Raw genomic sequence first — 17,626 nt, forward strand, 5'->3', positions numbered from 1 at the left:
ATGTTGCGACAATTTATAGCAAGGTGATGGAAGACTGGCTTCAAATCAAGTGGTGGTAATAATTAATACACAATATATGGAATGAACAACTTCATGGGTTAATGTGTACACATTTCTCAAGTTTAAGACATTTGAGAGACTCCAGAGCTGACTGAAGCCAACAAGCAGTGGCCCTCTTGTTCTACCAATCTTTAGGACTGGGTGAGATATTGTGTATTAGGCACTTATCTGTAACATGGCCTAGACGGAATGTAAACATGTGTGCTATATCACGGTGACGACAAGATGGAGGTGAACTGTATCCCCAGTGAACATTCCTTCAAGTCTGCAGCACCCTACATCAACTTTCACAAAGGTCTCAATGTATCGCACAACGAGACGGGAGCTATATTTGGATAAAACATAAGAATACGCCCATTTCATTCATACTGAAGTCATAAATAATGAGATCAGAGACTCTATACAACTCAAGGACATGAAGCAAACTGGATAAAAGTTAATGGAATGGAATATTTTGGCTTTTTCTTTTTTTCTTTTAATTCATCTTGATACAAAATGTTCCCACTAGCAAATTATGTTAACTATCCCCAGATGTTACTCAAGCTACCTTCCCCCTCCCTTATATTCCCATCCCCTCCCAATGTTCAGAGGCCTGGGTCAGGGAAGAGATGGAGAATGCCAAGACTTCTCCTTAAAACACATGCCACATCATACCCATGGTCCCCCCACTGTCAATCTTCTAGCACCCTCTTGCTCCTTCTGCCAATTTACAGGCACCAGTGCTCTCACTGCCGATGTACACATTCTATCTACTCCCCCTTGACCAATTTACATTCTTAGAGGAATTTAAACAGCACATTTTAATCGGCAGCTTCAGTACGAATTTCCTTGCTGGCCGTGAGTGAACTTTTCATTGAGTATAGAAGTTGGTATGAGTCAGTACTCCCCAGGGTGAGCATGGAAGATTTAACTCATCGAGAGTCAAATGGTTGTATGAGTAAATGTGTACATTCTGTGGATTTGAAAGTGTATACACACAAGAAAAATATGTAACCTTTCATAAATCCTGAAGTGCAAATCATACCTCCCAACAGTTTACGCCTCTGTTTACATACAGAGATCTGAAAATGCTTAAGAAAACAAGTTGTTGTTTTTCCTCGTCCCATATATTAATTGAAGGAATATATACCTACTTCTGGATGTGTTACCTAATTTAACATTGAACCAGATAAAACATGCATGTTCTGTGTGATCATGATATCACGTGTTAATTAATACAGTAATTGGACTAAGCTGACAGCCTTGCCATACGTCAAGTAAATACGTTTAACAAAAAAGCAAATGACAGTGTATGTGATACAGCTTCTGAGCACATTTGCAACAGAAAAAGGTTGATTAAATCATTGAAAACTATTTTCTAATAACGAACCAATACCCCAAAACAAATGTTTGCACGCAAATACCTCAGAAGTTGACACATGCAGGATACAAATAATTCCTTATTAGCCAATTAAAATGAAAAAGTGCAAATAAGCACTATAGCAAAAAATAATAGCACAAATGCATTTATACTATTCCCAAAATGTGACAGCTATCACTACCGTCCAGTTCTCGTTACTCTTCACATTAACGACAATGGTGGCAATATTTTACATTGTACCAAAAAATATGTTGTAAATCAGGGGCAGCCCTGCGTCTGTTTAACGGGACACTGTAGGTGATGTTACTGCTTCATCTCATTGAAGTGGTTATAGTATCTGGAGTTTCCTTGGCACCATCCTTCTATTCAGCGCTAAACCGTTTTCAATGTTTTAATGCTAAACAAGAGTCCCCAGCAGGCCATCCACTCTGTACTGGGCTAATAATGAACATTAGCCTGAGCGGCAATGGGCAGCTGTGATTGGCTGAGAGTCAACTGGCCACTATCACAGCCTAGAAGGAAGTGTGTAATTTCACCAGTAGGGGCCAGGCTGAGGGTGGATAGTGTTTAGTGTTAAAATTCTCCAAAATGGGTTAAAGGAGAGGCAGCACCAGGGCTCCAAGCATTACAACCAATTCAATGAGAAAAAATGGTTATATAGTCTACAGTTCCCTTTAAAATGTCATATTATCCTCCACTTTTCCTGCCAAACCACAGCTGTTGATTAGTGTTGTGTGGACACTTAAAGGGCTACTATAACCCTTTTGAGAGTGAGGAACTATCAAGTGTGGCATTGTAGAGAAGGTCCCCTGTTTACCCACTTCAAAGGTTAGTCTTACCACACAGTTTGTCATCTAGTAAACACAAAGCTCTATCCACTCTCGTCCTATAAGAAAGCAGAGTGGATAGATATGACCTGAGGTTATAATGAATCCTGAGTGGTGAAGTATCTACCATCGATTCATCATTTGTTATATTACTGGGCGATTATCTCCTCCTAGGAAAAATTACCAGCGTTCAGAGCTTTTAATGTTTTCAGTCCTGGGAACGGATACATTGGAAGTGCAGTTCCTGCATGTTTAACATTTATTTAAAGCTGTTTTCAGTGGCAACTGCTGAACTAACAGAGCTCTAGACACGAGGAAGAAAAAGCAAAAATCAATCATAAAATCCAAATAGCAGCATCGACCAATGGCAAAAAAGATTCTCACGCTCAGTCCAAGAGCTGGCGCTATCAACCACACTACATTATACCCATATATAGCTAGTAAAAAAACATCCATGTTGGAAAGCAAAATCAGACATTTGACTATATGTAAAACTTGCTTTTTTTAAACACAAATGTACCATATAAGATAAGTAGTCACAAATATTTTACCATAACCACACAAAGTGCACAAAAATCCCAGACACCACATACAGGTTTTTTTTTTTTTTATCTTTTAAGTAACTCCTACATCAATTTAAAAACCACATCAAAGTACCCCAATATCACATACGTTTAAATTCAAGTTATGCCACATGCATTGTGGTGCTACGAGGCAGCAGTGCATTTCGCACAATATGCCACATGGTGTGATTATAGGCCCTCACGTATCAAGTTCTTTACAAGTTCTGTGTGTATTCTGAAGCTAAGACCATTTCCAGAATCACCATTAGGGATGGGACCTTCAGAGCATCATAACAACTTCCAGGAGGTCACTGGCACCGGCTTATTAGGGAATAAATCGTTTACAAACAGTTTAACCTCAAAGTGTTGAATCAAGAGCCGTTTAGCTCTGCTCCTCTCCTTTGGCTTTTGTCAGACGCTTGAACTTAGGAAGCCTCAGACAGATTTAAACAAGGGCGCCCCTGACTGACTGAGTGCCTCTGATGATGCTCTAAGCCAATCAGTAGCTCCCACTCACACAACGACTTGAGAAAAATACGTACATTTCAGGAGGTATGGATAAACCGAGATGGGTTGAATCAACGGTTTTGCGATTGAGGACTTGGTTCTGCTGATGAACTTTGTATGAAATCAGCACGAGAGATTTCCCATGGGCTTAACTGGGACAGAGGAGATTACGGGATCTGAGAGTTCAGCTAGCAGAGCCCGTAGAGATGACAACTGATGGCAAATTATGACAATCATCAGCAGCCTTCAACTCTCATCCATTCTCTGCTGAGAATTCTTAACTAAAGACGATCCTCTGTGTATCCGTAGTTAAAGAAGGTCCTCTGTATATCCGTAGTTATAATTACGGTTTATTTTGAGAATCCCGCTTTCCTGAAAATTCCTAAGGTTAATGTAAATAAGCTCGTTACAAGTGTAGAGCGGTTTCCGGAGTATCTTCTACCAAACAGAAAAACTTCTTATCATAACAATATTCTTCTTATTTAGAACTGACCATGTACATTGCGCTGCACACAGAACCTGGCTGGCATAGTTCTTCCTATAATTATAGAAAAGGAGATATTTGCCAAGAAATATATATATATTTGGCACTCGGTACAGGAGTGGGGGATGGGAAAGGGCAATCCTATTCTGAATATATTTCCAAGGTCAACACTTTGATATGACTCAGCAGAAGGTATACCTTAAATAAATAGCCAGCTGAAGGTTGGCCTGACATCTACACGAAGTGAGGATGACAGGTTCATTTTCATTTCCATTTGACAACAATTAAAAATGTCATGTGCCTTAAAGGGACACTCCACTGCCCAAATGGAAAAAGCAATCGCTGTTTTTGGTAGATACTCCCAAAGAAAACATGCCTGCATCGAATGTCATTATGTCATTGTGGGTATATTTAAAAACAGCCTGTAAAAGCTGCAGATTTCTTGTCTGCAGCCTTTACAAGCCCTCCCCTTCTAACCCCGCCCAGATTTTCTATTGCTGTCCAATCACAGACTTCCCAATGCAGCTCAATGAGAAGTCTTTGCAAGGCAGGCGCTCTGGGCAATTTCTGCCTCTTTGGTTTAGCTCCAATGAGTAAACCAACCAGGAAGTAACAAGACCAGTTGTCTGATTGGCAGCTGGGGGGGGGGGGGGGGGGGGGAGGGGGGTGTAGCAAGGTTTGATGAAAAAAGGACACACTCTTCACACCTAGCTTACATGCTTTATGGGTCTAAAGTGTCCATTTAAGGATAATTCTTATATAGAAAAATGTATTCTATAAATGATCAATCTATCACTAAGTGACACTTTAGGGTTCTGTCAAGTTATACGGCTGGTGAACCAGTCTGGCTGCTAACATGGACTGTGACTAGAGTACAACTAGATTCTAATGACTTGAAGCATTGTATCAGACCCCCAGCACAGATCATAAGGCTAGAACCGCTGTCTTGAAACAAGAGCTGGCATTTATACTATCAAAGTATTTTACCAAGATGGACATTATATAAAAATAATATAGAATAATATAAAATAGAAAGCTCAACGATGCTCATGTAATGACCTCAGAAAGATGATCGGCTGAGCTGAACCTGCAACCCAGAGGTTAGAACAAACAGCAGAAGTGCGTCAGTTGGAGCATTAAACATTGAGCTTCCCCAACGATTCGTCTGTGACAAGAAATTGCAGATTTTGATATAGTGAAACAATGTAAAAACTATAGCGCTGTTTTTCTTTCTTAAAATGTTTGTTTTTCTTATTTATAGATTTTTTTGATTGTCCTTTTAAGATATAGGATGGGTGTTATGATGAATTTCGAAGTATTCTCCAATAAAGATTCTTAATATACCTTTGCCCCCATCCCAAACCTGCAAACCTCTCCAATACATCTTAACGCTTTCAGGAATTATTTTTCACTTCTCTCTTGAAACCAGATGTAGTGAAGGCCCAATAAGTGAACCACCAATAAAAGACCATACATAAAGCAGGATTACCGGGTTGATTGATTAAAGACAGCAGCCGAAGGAATGCAAAATGATTTACAACTTCACAAGTCAGTGAGTGCCTTAGTCTGAGTGTCCAGATCACAAGATGACTTGAGGATGTTGGACATACAACATGGGGCCTCTCCAGACACCTCCACTGAGAGCCCTGAGAGTTATGGGTTCATAGAACAAGAGTAAAATGCCACATCTGTCTGGTATTATTAAGCAGAAATAGGGATATGTCACGGACTATTAACAGATGTGCACTGTGTGTACAGACTCTGTGTCATTTCCCCTCCACTGGGAGTCTCCCACTTGGATGCTTCTGTGCATCCACCAGCAGTGGGAAAAAATAGAAATATGTGGATGAGTCCCCTGATTCTGACTCAGCTTGGCTGTTCATCTACACTTATATTCCCACAGAAACTCCAAAGAAATGAGTGCTTAATACAGACAATTCATACTCTTCAATGCTAAGAATGCAGAACTATTTATAATTCGAAAATAAATGCTGCTGTCTGTGCCGGCGGCTTTGTGGTGCATTTGGTAAAAGGAGTTGTAGCTCTGAGATGCTGGAGTTACCTTCACCCATGGTCAATGATGTCAAAATAAAGAAATGTCACTCTGTGTAGGCCGAAACATTGCAGTTTTTCTTCCAATAAACCTGCCTTCCTGCAGGAATCCTGAGTGACTGGACCCAATTTATTTTGTTTACAATTTCCAAACAGACATTTACATAAATGGAGATTAATGTATAATGAGGAACAATTATTTTCTTGGGCTATTAGAAGGAAGAACTATTTGAATTTGTAAAATAGGAGAAATCTGTTTCATAGACTATTTTTTACAAAACAACATGGAACCAGAGATAACGATGGGCGATAGCAGCCAACTGGTCGGTATATTCTGTAGGCTGTATATTCTGCCCATTCCTTCTTTAAAAGCACAAGTTTGTTTCCTCTGTATACCTTAAAATCTTTCCATAAAAAATGCATATTTCACAATGTTACCCATAAATCCCACCCTGCAGTTACAACGATCCTACAAGCACCATAACCACGTATGCTCCTTGAACAGATTAGGTTGCACTTAGCTTACATTATCCTTCAAACTCCTAAAAATCCACCATAAGGACAGCACTTTTGGGAGAGTCTTGGATGAGTAGACAAGATTCTCCCTAAAATGATAAGACTGGTTTCTTCTGGAGGGTTTCACATAAATAGCTTAATAAATCACATTTGGAGGTCTTGCAGCCTTGTTGGGAAATTTGGGCATATTGGTGCATGCAGTAAAATATACTATTGTCAATAGTATATTTTACTGCATGCACCAATATGCCCAAAGGCATATAGGAGAAAAACTGAGTAAAAATCTTGCTGGCAGCAGGACCTGTTACTGGCATATGGTGTACAAATTCAGCCAAAGCGAGCGGTAAAGAGTGTAATAAGTTGTGGTGATGTGTGGTCATGGAGTATGTGGTCAGGGGTCTGAAAATTACAGCCCAGGAGTCTGAACAACTTCTTTTGATGATAAAGCCAATTTGAAATAAGAATACACTAAGATGACTAAGCATCATGGGAAATGTAGTCCACAATCAGGGTATGTACCACAAAACAAATCCCATAAAACAGAATGAATTTGCTACAAATTCTCATGATTAATGCTGTTCGATATGGAAAGTTTGTCTCAAGGAAAAAAATACATTTAAATAGTGGAACTTTAGAGTACAGAAGGTATCTTAATCATATGATCATTTTTTGGCAGCGACATGATGACACGAGAGTTGGGGGGGGGAAATCCGCTTTAAAAATAAAAATAAAAAATTGGAATATGATCCTCTGTTTGATGTCTGGGAAACACTTGGCGGAAAGGTGGAAATGATAAGTGCGTTCTGCTGGAGGCGGGCAAGATGACAAGATCCATTTGGGGCCGTGTGATATACTGCGCAGATGCTGAAAGGATTACAGACGAGTAAATCACTCACAGACGATTGTGGTTTAAAATGAACCTGTCATATAAACAGCACGCACTGTCACTTTAAACAGAATAACGATTAAACGGAACATTGGTCTAGCAAAGGTATGCCTTCCACATGTACCTATTAACTATAAATCTAGCAGCTGCTGATGGCTGAGGAGATACTCAACAGCCTACACATGGCTGGTGCAATATTCTACAATGCCGATATACAGGTAAAGGAACGTAGGATGCCACACGTGGGATCTGGAATTTTAGTTTCATGATATAAAACGGTTATAACGTCTCTGTCTATCCTGATTTGTGAACTGCAAATCACAGCTGGTATACCTCATTGTCAATGCTGGTACTTCACACATGATGCACTCTGTCAACATTTTTGTGACTTTTCTATTTAAAACATTAAATCATTTCTGAGATTTTGCAAATGCAATTGCACCTGCAATTAGATTCCCAACTGTTTTGGGCTATTTGGAATCCTTCAAAGTGTATCACGTTACTTTGGAATCTCAAGTATCCAAGTGCTGATTGGCAGAACCTTGTTGTAGATGACACAAGCTACTAGTTGGCAATCACTCTAACATATCTCCAAATTTGCAGCTGCCTTTCTAATAGGCATTTAGTTACTTTAAATTTGAACTTGTCTTTCTTGTGCAGTTATTACGTCCACCCACTTTGTATTATAATGTTTAGAAAGCTGCAGCCAATGAAAGAGACGCTTCCATCCCGCATATGGGATGGATCAGCTTTAGCGCGTCTCACCATCATTTTTCTCCCGTTATGGTATACAGAATAAACCGTCCGAGTGCAGATAATGTATACAGTCTGCTAGTGGAATTTATATTAAACGTTTGAGCTAAAACACTAATTCTATAAACTTACTGACAGCGATGATAACTGGATACAGTAAAAGGTGCACTGTTAACTGTTCCGAAAAGCAGCAGTGAGCCATCTGTAAGTTAACTTCTGCAGATAGACATTATTATTATTATTTTATTATTTATATAGCGCCATCAGATTCCATAGCGCTGTACAATGGGACATGATGTTCAGCTAGTTAGTGGAATACAGGTGGCTCACAATTTATTTAGTGTATATTCCTGTGATATTTTCCTCTAGTTTCAATTGATGACCCTTTGTCCTTTGTACACTCGTGTTAATAAACAGGGTATTTAATATATATACATATATAACTCGGCACCAAATTTGGCCAGCTCTGTGAGGCATATTTAAAAGTTAGTAAATTCAAACACATTTCTAATGTAATTAGAGCCACTGGGCACATTTTGTGCAACTTGCAATTGATCCCAAGTCTTTCAGTTTTATATGAGGGGAACTTTCAAAAGTTAAAAAAGATTGTATAAAATTGTTTGAAATTCCAGATCAAAAATACTTCATGGAAGGTCCTGATTCATTCTGAAATCGTAAAGACGGGCAGATTCGGTTTTGATTTTTTCCTTTCATGCTCATCACGGAGACATTTGCTTCCAAGTTCATGGCTGATAAATGTTACAGTCGTTAAAGTAATCATACACAGAGGAATTTCTAATCAGTCACTTATCATTTACATTCACCTTATTGTTTCATTGTTAAAGATAAAATATCCAAGTGGCATTTGATACATTTTGTGCCATATCCTAACTGATGATTAAGGACATTGTAGCCGGTATAGAAATCACAGACAGGAATGTGTCTAAATCTGAAGTGTGGCTACATTTTGTGTAACCGTGTTGTTCGATTATTCTGGGTACAAAGCCAAGAATCGCATTCTCTACACAGGAATGTTAAAAGGACACCAAAGGCACCCAGACCACTTCATCCCAAAGAAGTGTTCTGGGTGCAGTGCCCCTGCAATGTTTAGTAGATACAGAAATGTTTTGAATGCAGGCCTAAACACGGCTCTAGTGGCTGTCTTAGACACCCTCTACATTTACAAACGAGTTTGACTTGGCAGTGTGACGTTCAGAGCATTTAAAATGACACTCCAAACCCCTAAAGCACTTTAGCCTGCTGAAAAGATTTATGTGTGAAGAGTATGCCCTATTTCTTTCATTCTGCAGATTTCTGTAAATTATACTGGTTACAACCCCCTGGCATTTCAAGCAGACAACAAGTCGTGTTACTTCCTGGTTTGGTTAGATTATTTGCACTGAACTCAAGAGGCAGCAATTGTCCAGAGAACCTGCCTTACAAAGACTTCTCATTGAGCTGAATTGGGCAGTCTGTAATTGGACAGCCACAGAACGTCTGGGTGGAGTTAGAAGAGGAGGACTTGTAAAGGCAGCAGGCAAGAGATCTGCAGTTTTTGCAAGCAGTTTTTAGATATAACTCACTCCAATGATATAATGCATAAACAAATAAATGCCTGGAAGTTTTCATTGGGGTATATCTACCAAACCATGATGTTTATTTTTTTTGCATTTCGGCAGTGGCGTGTCCCTTTAACTGGACATGCACTTCTCATCCAAATGCTTCTCCATGAAGCATTGGCGTGAACATAAAGGCAATGACGCTAATGTCTGTTGGGTGACATTGCAGGAGTAGGAGCAGGCTTAATCTCAATGCTGGAAAAAAGATAAGTGAAATTTCTTTTTTCTCTTTCTAATTTAATTTAGAGGGTGATCTGATCTAAATAGTGAGACACTATAGCGTTAGGAATAAATGTTTTAATATTCCTGAAGCTATAGTGTGCTCCTTTACAGTTCCTACATTAGCAACATTAAATGTAGATTAAAATTGGCTGCAGTCTGGGCCATTCATCATTTAATCATGGCAATTGTTTTAGACTGATCAGAGATAAACATTTGGAGTTATTTTATCTCTTCAGCTATTCCAATGTGGGTTAACCGTTGCACAATAAACCAGGTCGTCTACCAGAAACACCTCATTGTAAGTTTGCCAGATGCAATCAGTCCCACCAAATGGTAGGAGTATGTTAACAGAGATGCACAATCATTGAAATCCAGTTACTTGGAGATAAGGTAATGTTAGAGCTACCTACATTGGGAATTTAAATCGGATGCGTACATAGTCTCACTGATAGTGCTAATGTTTTAAACAATAATGTAAAAACTGGACCATTTAGGAAACATAAAAACAAGGTTAATACATTGAAAACTGAGCTGAATTGCTGAATTTTGGTAAAATTTGCTGATTTCGAAAAATATTCTGAGCTATAATTTTAATTTGGGTGTTGAAGTCTGAATTAAACAATTCGGTTTTCAATTCCCAACAAATCATTGGATAATTTCGAGCATTCTGTGGGTGCAGCAGTTACAGGGTGCCTTGTAAACATGCCGCCTAGCTTGCTGAAAATAATACCTCATCGTTTGGTTATGTCAAGTACCTCCATCTCCTGCCAGTGACACGCAGCTATCACGGATTCACGTGATCAGAGATTTTTATTCTGCAGTAAATCATCAATCGTGGTCCACTTTAACTGAATTAAGGACCAGATACAGAACAAAAATTGAATTAAAGAACTTCCTACCATTCCGTCTACTTCTCCAGAAACTCCATAGCAAACAGACCTTTCAGGAACCAGATGAGATATCAAAAAGGTCATAGAAATTTAACCTCCTCAATACTAAAAGGGATTGAGAGCAATGTTTTAATGTTTGTCGGACCAGGACAAACTTGAAAACAAGAGAAATCTCAATGTATCCTTCCTGGTAAAAGATTTTATAAACAAATTCGCTAAATGTTCCCTAATTATACGGATTATCGGAAATCTACATTACCATTAACATAGAGACAATGTGTTTACCTACTGAATATGAGGGATTTAAAAAATATCTCCAATAAGATATTGTAGATATTTCACTTAAATGCATCTTTTTATCGATTGGTGTACTGATCTGAAATTCTACCATCAAGCGAGCTATATTCCTTCATAAAGTGGCATGACCTGCCCTTGCCATGTGTGAGTAATTGCCAATTTAGCATGGTCCAGCATGTTGGAAAGTTGGGGGTCAGAGTCATAGGGGGTTAGGTAAAAATGTGTTGGAACTGATTTTTGTCTATTTTGGCAATACTTTTATTTGGACCAATGTGTGTGCCAAATAATGACGCTCTGTGCCTGTATAATTTATTTTTCTACATTTGTAAAGACTACACCTATACTATTTAAGGAAAGGACTCTCGTCATAAGAGCTTGCAATCCAAAGGCAGATAATAAAGCAAAAAAACAACAGGAATTTCCTTGTTTTGAAAAAAACGTATTAATTTATCCAAAGTTTCGAGCTATTTCACTTTACAATGGTTCTTTATATGATGAAAAAGAGACAAGGAGTTATGTTACCTAGCAGATAGGAGATTATTAAAACAATATCTTAATAAAGTTTGCAAAGCAGGGATTAGGAAAGTGCACTCATATTTCAGTCTAGCGTTAGACGCGTGTTTCGTTTTTGCGGAGGAATGCCTTAGAAGGATTGGCAGAACAAGGGAGAATGTATCTGGTCATCCTTTATTTTAGGCAGATTTCTGAACAGTAACATGTTCTGAATTACTTCTCAAGCACTCCAGTCTGTGTAACAACAACAGCAACTTCCTGCAGCCATTATCAGTCACTTCCCCAGGCCCTGCCTGCTCCTTTACCCCCATATCCACAGAGAAACACAATTCCCAGATGTTCCAAAATGTTTTCAGCTTTAAAAAGAAACATGTGGAGACTCAAAAAGAGGAATAAACATGCAATTCTCTGGCTAGGTCTCCACACGCATGCAAACAGCACACACACAATGACAGACACAAATGCCTGATATGTAGACATATAATCTCATACATCGAAGTCAGTAACAGCAACATTCCTCCATAATGTTTCAGTGTTCTAATGTACACGCCATGTAGATCTCGGACTCCATGTTGCACACAACACGCAGAGATTATCCACCATGTAAGTACCGGTAACTGTTACCATTTCAAGGCAGGACTTTCCGGCAGAAAAGTCAGAGAACATTTGGGGTTACCCTACTAAACTGAGAATTGGGGAAACCATGAAAGATACTGCAAATTTTACATCACAATTGCTGAACAGGAAAAATTCTCCAAATTCGCTACTTTTTCAATTCAGGCTTTTTAAACTTAAATTTACAATTCCCTTGTCAATCTTCCACAAATCCCAGTTTATTGTGCACAACATTGTCCCTTTTTATCACTCAAAGAGTTAAAGCATATTATCCCCAGCCTGGACGTATTACAAATTATCGCCCCTTTCTCTGCAAGCTTTTGAGAACAGGACACTTCATATGGTCAATCACAATTAATGTTGCATCCTCTCTTTACATATTTGTACATTGTTTTGGAATATGTTGGTGCCATTTAAATAAAGGCTGGCACAGAAGTAATACGATATACATTAACTTTTTCAGACCTTAAATTAAACTGAAATCCCAAGTAAAGTTTAATTTGACAAAACGCACGTTTCTTATCATTATAAATATTATGAGGAAACACTTATTTCACTTTTTATAGAACGCTAGATTGGTTCTTATCTAAAATTATATTTTTAAAAAACAATAATTGTTAACTACTGTTGTTTCTTTGCAATTACGCTTGCAGTTCTAATCTTGAAATTCCATGTCAACTCATGCACATAACTCAAAAAGACCAATTTAGATTTTTAGATTGTACAAACGTTTTAGGTCTAAATAAAATTGTGAATTTGACTTAACTCTTGACTGCTACAAGTGCAAACATCAATTTCTAAAAAGAAAGAAACACTTGAAAAACCATGGCAGTCAAATGAAATTATTCAGGGGTGACAAAGTAAACAGTTAGATGGGGGTAAGAATGATGTATCCCACCAATTCAACTTAAAGCACAAACACAAACACCATGTTTTCTTCATTTCGGCACGTACCATAGATATATTAGAAACCGTGCAGAACATGTTTAGTAAATCCACAGCAAGTCCGAGAGGCCATCACGTCTCACAGAATTGATTGGTCTGATTGGTGGAACAAGTATGAAGGATAAGGAATCCAGTTTGCAATCTGTGATGTATGTTCGCTAATCAAGCAGGTGTCATATTCCATCCTTCGATGTACAGACAGACCGACATGCTGGTTGGATAATAGTGTTTTGTATACATTAGAACGGCACCCACATGGAAACCAGATATTTGGCAGAATCCAGAACCATATGGGTCTCTGAAAACTGAAAGGCCTCACGCAGTCAGGTAAGAATGAATGAGATATCTGAGAAGTATGTTGTCAGTGAAGAGATCTCTAGATGTCATCTAAAGTCTGGACCCTGGAATTCTCCTTGACAGGTAGACAGACATGTGCACTTAATTTGCAAAGCTTTTCTACAAGCTTAAATACATCTTTTTGTGGCATTAGCCAGAACAGCCTGAGTCGGCAAATTATGCATTTTCTGTGAGTGCTTTGTGTAAATAAATAATTACTAAACATTAAGGTATAGGTATTAGTCCATTTGCAAACGAAGTATGATGACGTCAGTTCCTTAAAAGAATGGACTAAGTCACATTTGCAAATGGGAATAATTATATTGTCACATTGTGGCAATGTTTCAAGCCTTGTTCAAGCCAAGGACCCCAGACCATCATCTTTTTCCTATTAAGACCCTGAAGTGCCAACCTTGTCCTCATATCAATGATTTCTCCTCCCAGGTACCCTTAATGACTGGAAAAAAGAGAAGTCTAAACTAGACTTTGTTCTCGTGTTTTACATCCACAATTCTTGAAAATATTTTCGTTTAAATTAATCAGGATAGCATATACCCTATGAATCTACTTTATGAATCTACTTTAGGAATCACAGTCTAAGCTATGTATTGAGGTTATGGATTCATAAAAGGATGGGTTCATCTATAGACTGTAACTCGTTTGAGCAGGGCCCTCTTCAACCTATAGTTTCTGTAAGTTTTCTTGTAATTTATAGTTAAATTCCCCCCTCTAATAATATTGTAAAGCGCTACGGAATCTGTTGGCGCTATATAAATGGCGATAATAATAATAATAATTATAAAAGGATTATGTTGCAGCCCCATTGTAAAAATAAAAGGAAGGAAGGTAAAGGACATATAGTATAGTAAAGGACAAATAGACATAAAATCTTTACAAAACGGGTTGAGTCTTTGACAGATCACACCAGTGTCAGCCAGACCACACCAGAGCATCTTCATATATACAATCAGAATGAATCAAAAGCATCATCTCTGCTCTGGTACGAAACAGAAAACAATATTTCAAACCCTTTACAGGGGTCATCATGCACACAATAAACATGGTACGTAAAATGCTTTGAACCCTCTCTAACACTTAAACGCAACACCTCCCATTACTTTCAAAAAGCTGTTTTTTTATTCTCTCTTATTTTTTAATCAGACTTCTACAACTTGATTAAAATGAGTCCAAGTGAACAACGCAGGAGACAGCATAGGTCTTACAAACACAAAATTATATCAAAGTCTTAAAAATAGAGCAAGATTTAGTGTCCCCTGAGTGTGACATGTTATGTATAAGTTTAACCCTTTGATACACAGAGGAGCAGACAGTGAGGGAAAGCCGTGCATGCCCCCTTTACAGCAACAAACTCACAAAATTCAATATTTGCGATTAAAACATTATTAAAGAGTTGCATTGCAATCATACAGATGTCCTTTGACTAGAATTCTCATCATTTCGCCAGACATATTTTAGAAGAGGATTATTGGAACTGCAGTCAGACTACATGTTCAAGAATTCAGTATAACACACCCCTGATATAAAGTGTTTATCACATAAACAAGGTCTCTTTATTAAAATGCCCCGCTCCGTACAGTTCTGAGCTCTAGTCCCATAAAACCCACTTGATGGGACAATCAAATTTCTTTCATTCCTGCCCCCCCAAGGAGGTACACCTCTAGCAGACGCACAAAGGCACACATGCCCCTTACCTTGCAGAGCTGAAACAGGATCTGTGTCTCGGCAGCTGCTTGGCCAGGTGCCTCTGATTTTTTTTTTTTTTCCTTTTGCAAATCCAAACGCTTATCTTTAAAAAACAAAAAACACGAAAAAAAAAAAAACCCAGTTCCTAATCTCTTGCACTCTTTCCTTCTCCCATCTCACCTTGACAGAGGGGAGTTGGCGGGAGTGGCAAAAAAAAAACGAACAAGCGTAGGCATATAGTTAAAAAAAAAAATATGAACTTAAAGAAATCAACAAAAGTCTAATAATAAAAAAACAATGGTAAAGAAATGTTTCCAAGCCAAACGAGCGAATGAAGCAGTGCAAGCCTGTGAGCTGAACTCCTGAGTGTAAGCGTGGGGCTTACAGGGAAGCGCAGAGTATGAGAAAGCAGGCAATGCTTAGAGGCACTGTAAGGAGGAGGGGGATTACTTATTCCACCCTATCCATTTGCTTCAATGTTTTGGTTGTTTTTTTTTTTAACCTTTTTCCTTCATGCGCTGTTCACTCCAAGCAAAACACATACACACCCAACAACTACTCCTGGCTAGCTGCTCTCTGCAGCCTTAAAAAGCCTGGAATCCAGGAGAAAAACATTAACGCACTCTGAGGCAAGAAAGCAGCAGCAAACTAGCCAGCTCTGAGCAGAGCAAAGACAGGAATTAGCAGCCTCTCCACCAAGGTGGGAGGGAGTACGGCTGGAGCTAGGGGCAAAGGCATCTCAGCTACAGTTCCCTCTCCACATGTTAGAAAATTAAAGTATACATACAGCTGCTTCCGCCACTTTAACTGTGTCACTGCCAGGCAGGGGATCTTATACAACGAGAGCTGCTCTCTACCCTGGAAGAGGTGGAGAATAGACGGGAGTATTAAACATTTCAGGGGGGAAAAATAACCAATTAAAAAAAAAAAAATGAAAAAAATCTCCAAATCATCTGGTTTGTCCAAGTTTGCAAGGTATTTTGATTATGTTATTAGAAATATTTGTTCTTGCTTTCCCCTAATTCCCAATATAGTCAAGAAACCACAGGAAAAAAAAATGTTATTATCCTTTTGGCTGTCCTTAAAAAAATTTAAACAGGTCATAACACAAGAAGAAAAACATTTGATAAAACGCTACTATAAAAAGCTCCATAATAATATATATTATTAGCAACACGTTCTTTGTATAATACAGTGATGCGGGTCATTCAATACACTCCAAGCGTATTGAAATCTATATGTTTACGATTAAAAAGAACCTAACCTGGCTGATAAAATCACCTGTAAGTGACTCGGACAATGTGGACGGTTCATCTATTTTTGCCAAAATGTTACCTTTTTTGTATTACAATTGTACAATATAAAAAGGGGAACGTAAAGTGGTCGTATGTGTATACATCAACAGACAGATTTTACAGAATTTTGACAAATTATTTTTATTACTCATGTTATGTATATAAATCATACATCATCTGTGGTCTTACTAGTCTTATTATTATTATTATTATTATTATTATTATTATTATTATTGCGATTTATATAGCGCCAACAGATTCCGTAGCGCTTTACAATATTATTAGAGGGGGGGATTTGACTATAAATAGGACAATTACAAGAAAATGTACAGAAACGAAGGGTTGAAGAGGGCCCTGCTCAAACGAGCTTACAGTCTATATGTTTTCACAATACATAACGTACGAACGGTATAGTCCGCATGGGTTAGACAAAAGGCACCTTCTTATTACAGCGAGAACTAAACTATGAAACCTTTGAGTTTTTGAGCCACCAAACTCTGGCCAACTCTTTCTCAACAAACTCACGTTCGAAATGCAAGAGGCATTTGAATAGCTGAGGTATTTCACCTGGAGAATTGGTTTCCAGCCAGAGAATTTGATTTCCGCTACCCCCAAAGCACGGAATTTACAGTGAAACATCAGTACCAGTTACACAGCCAAAAAAAAGTATGTCTTAATGGTCTTTAAACCAAGGGTGGTCATGCTTTCTTAAGCTCAGCTTTGGAACAGACCCTTAATTGACCCTATTAGCATTGTATGGTGGGGGGGAGGTCACTTATAGAATAGGGAATGCACAAAATCAGTTTACTATTTATTAGTTATTTAACACATAAACATCATAGAATAATAGGGGGAGATGGATAATGGTATGTTGCTGGGGCGAAATCTCACCAGCATGACCCACCTCAGTGCCGTGATGATAAGCCAATGGCCTTCATAAATACTATGGGTAATGTAGCCCACCGTCCTTGCATTCGGTCAGACCTGCCCTAACTGCGTCTTCTCTCTATGTAAGAAAACATTAAACCTACTTTGTTACATAAGGGGTGACTGATTATCTACTTTTCCAAAGGGCGCTGGATTCATAGACACTATTTTATTGCAAAAAATGGAATATGGCTCCAGGGAATAAAGCGGAAGAACATTCCATAATTTTCCATCTTCAAATGAACCCTTGTAACA

The 17,626-nt window shown here is 38.4% G+C and overlaps 1 protein-coding gene across 6 annotated transcripts in view; it reads right to left on the reverse strand.

The window, feature by feature from the left end:
- The window catches only part of TNS1 (tensin 1), a 401,409-nt gene that overhangs the window by 168,450 nt on the left and 215,333 nt on the right, over window positions 1-17,626 (reverse strand). Inside the window, exon 1 of one of the 6 annotated variants that reach the window (XM_063429257.1) lies at window positions 15,158-15,311. The exons of the other annotated variants lie outside the window; for them this stretch is intronic. The gene's annotated coding sequence lies outside the window, so the exon portion shown is untranslated. Of the gene's footprint in view, window positions 1-15,157; window positions 15,312-17,626 lie in introns of those variants that run through there. 6 annotated transcript variants of the gene reach the window in all.

Source organism: Pelobates fuscus, chromosome 8, assembly GCF_036172605.1.
Source record: "Pelobates fuscus isolate aPelFus1 chromosome 8, aPelFus1.pri, whole genome shotgun sequence".
Lineage (NCBI taxonomy): Eukaryota > Metazoa > Chordata > Amphibia > Anura > Pelobatidae > Pelobates > Pelobates fuscus.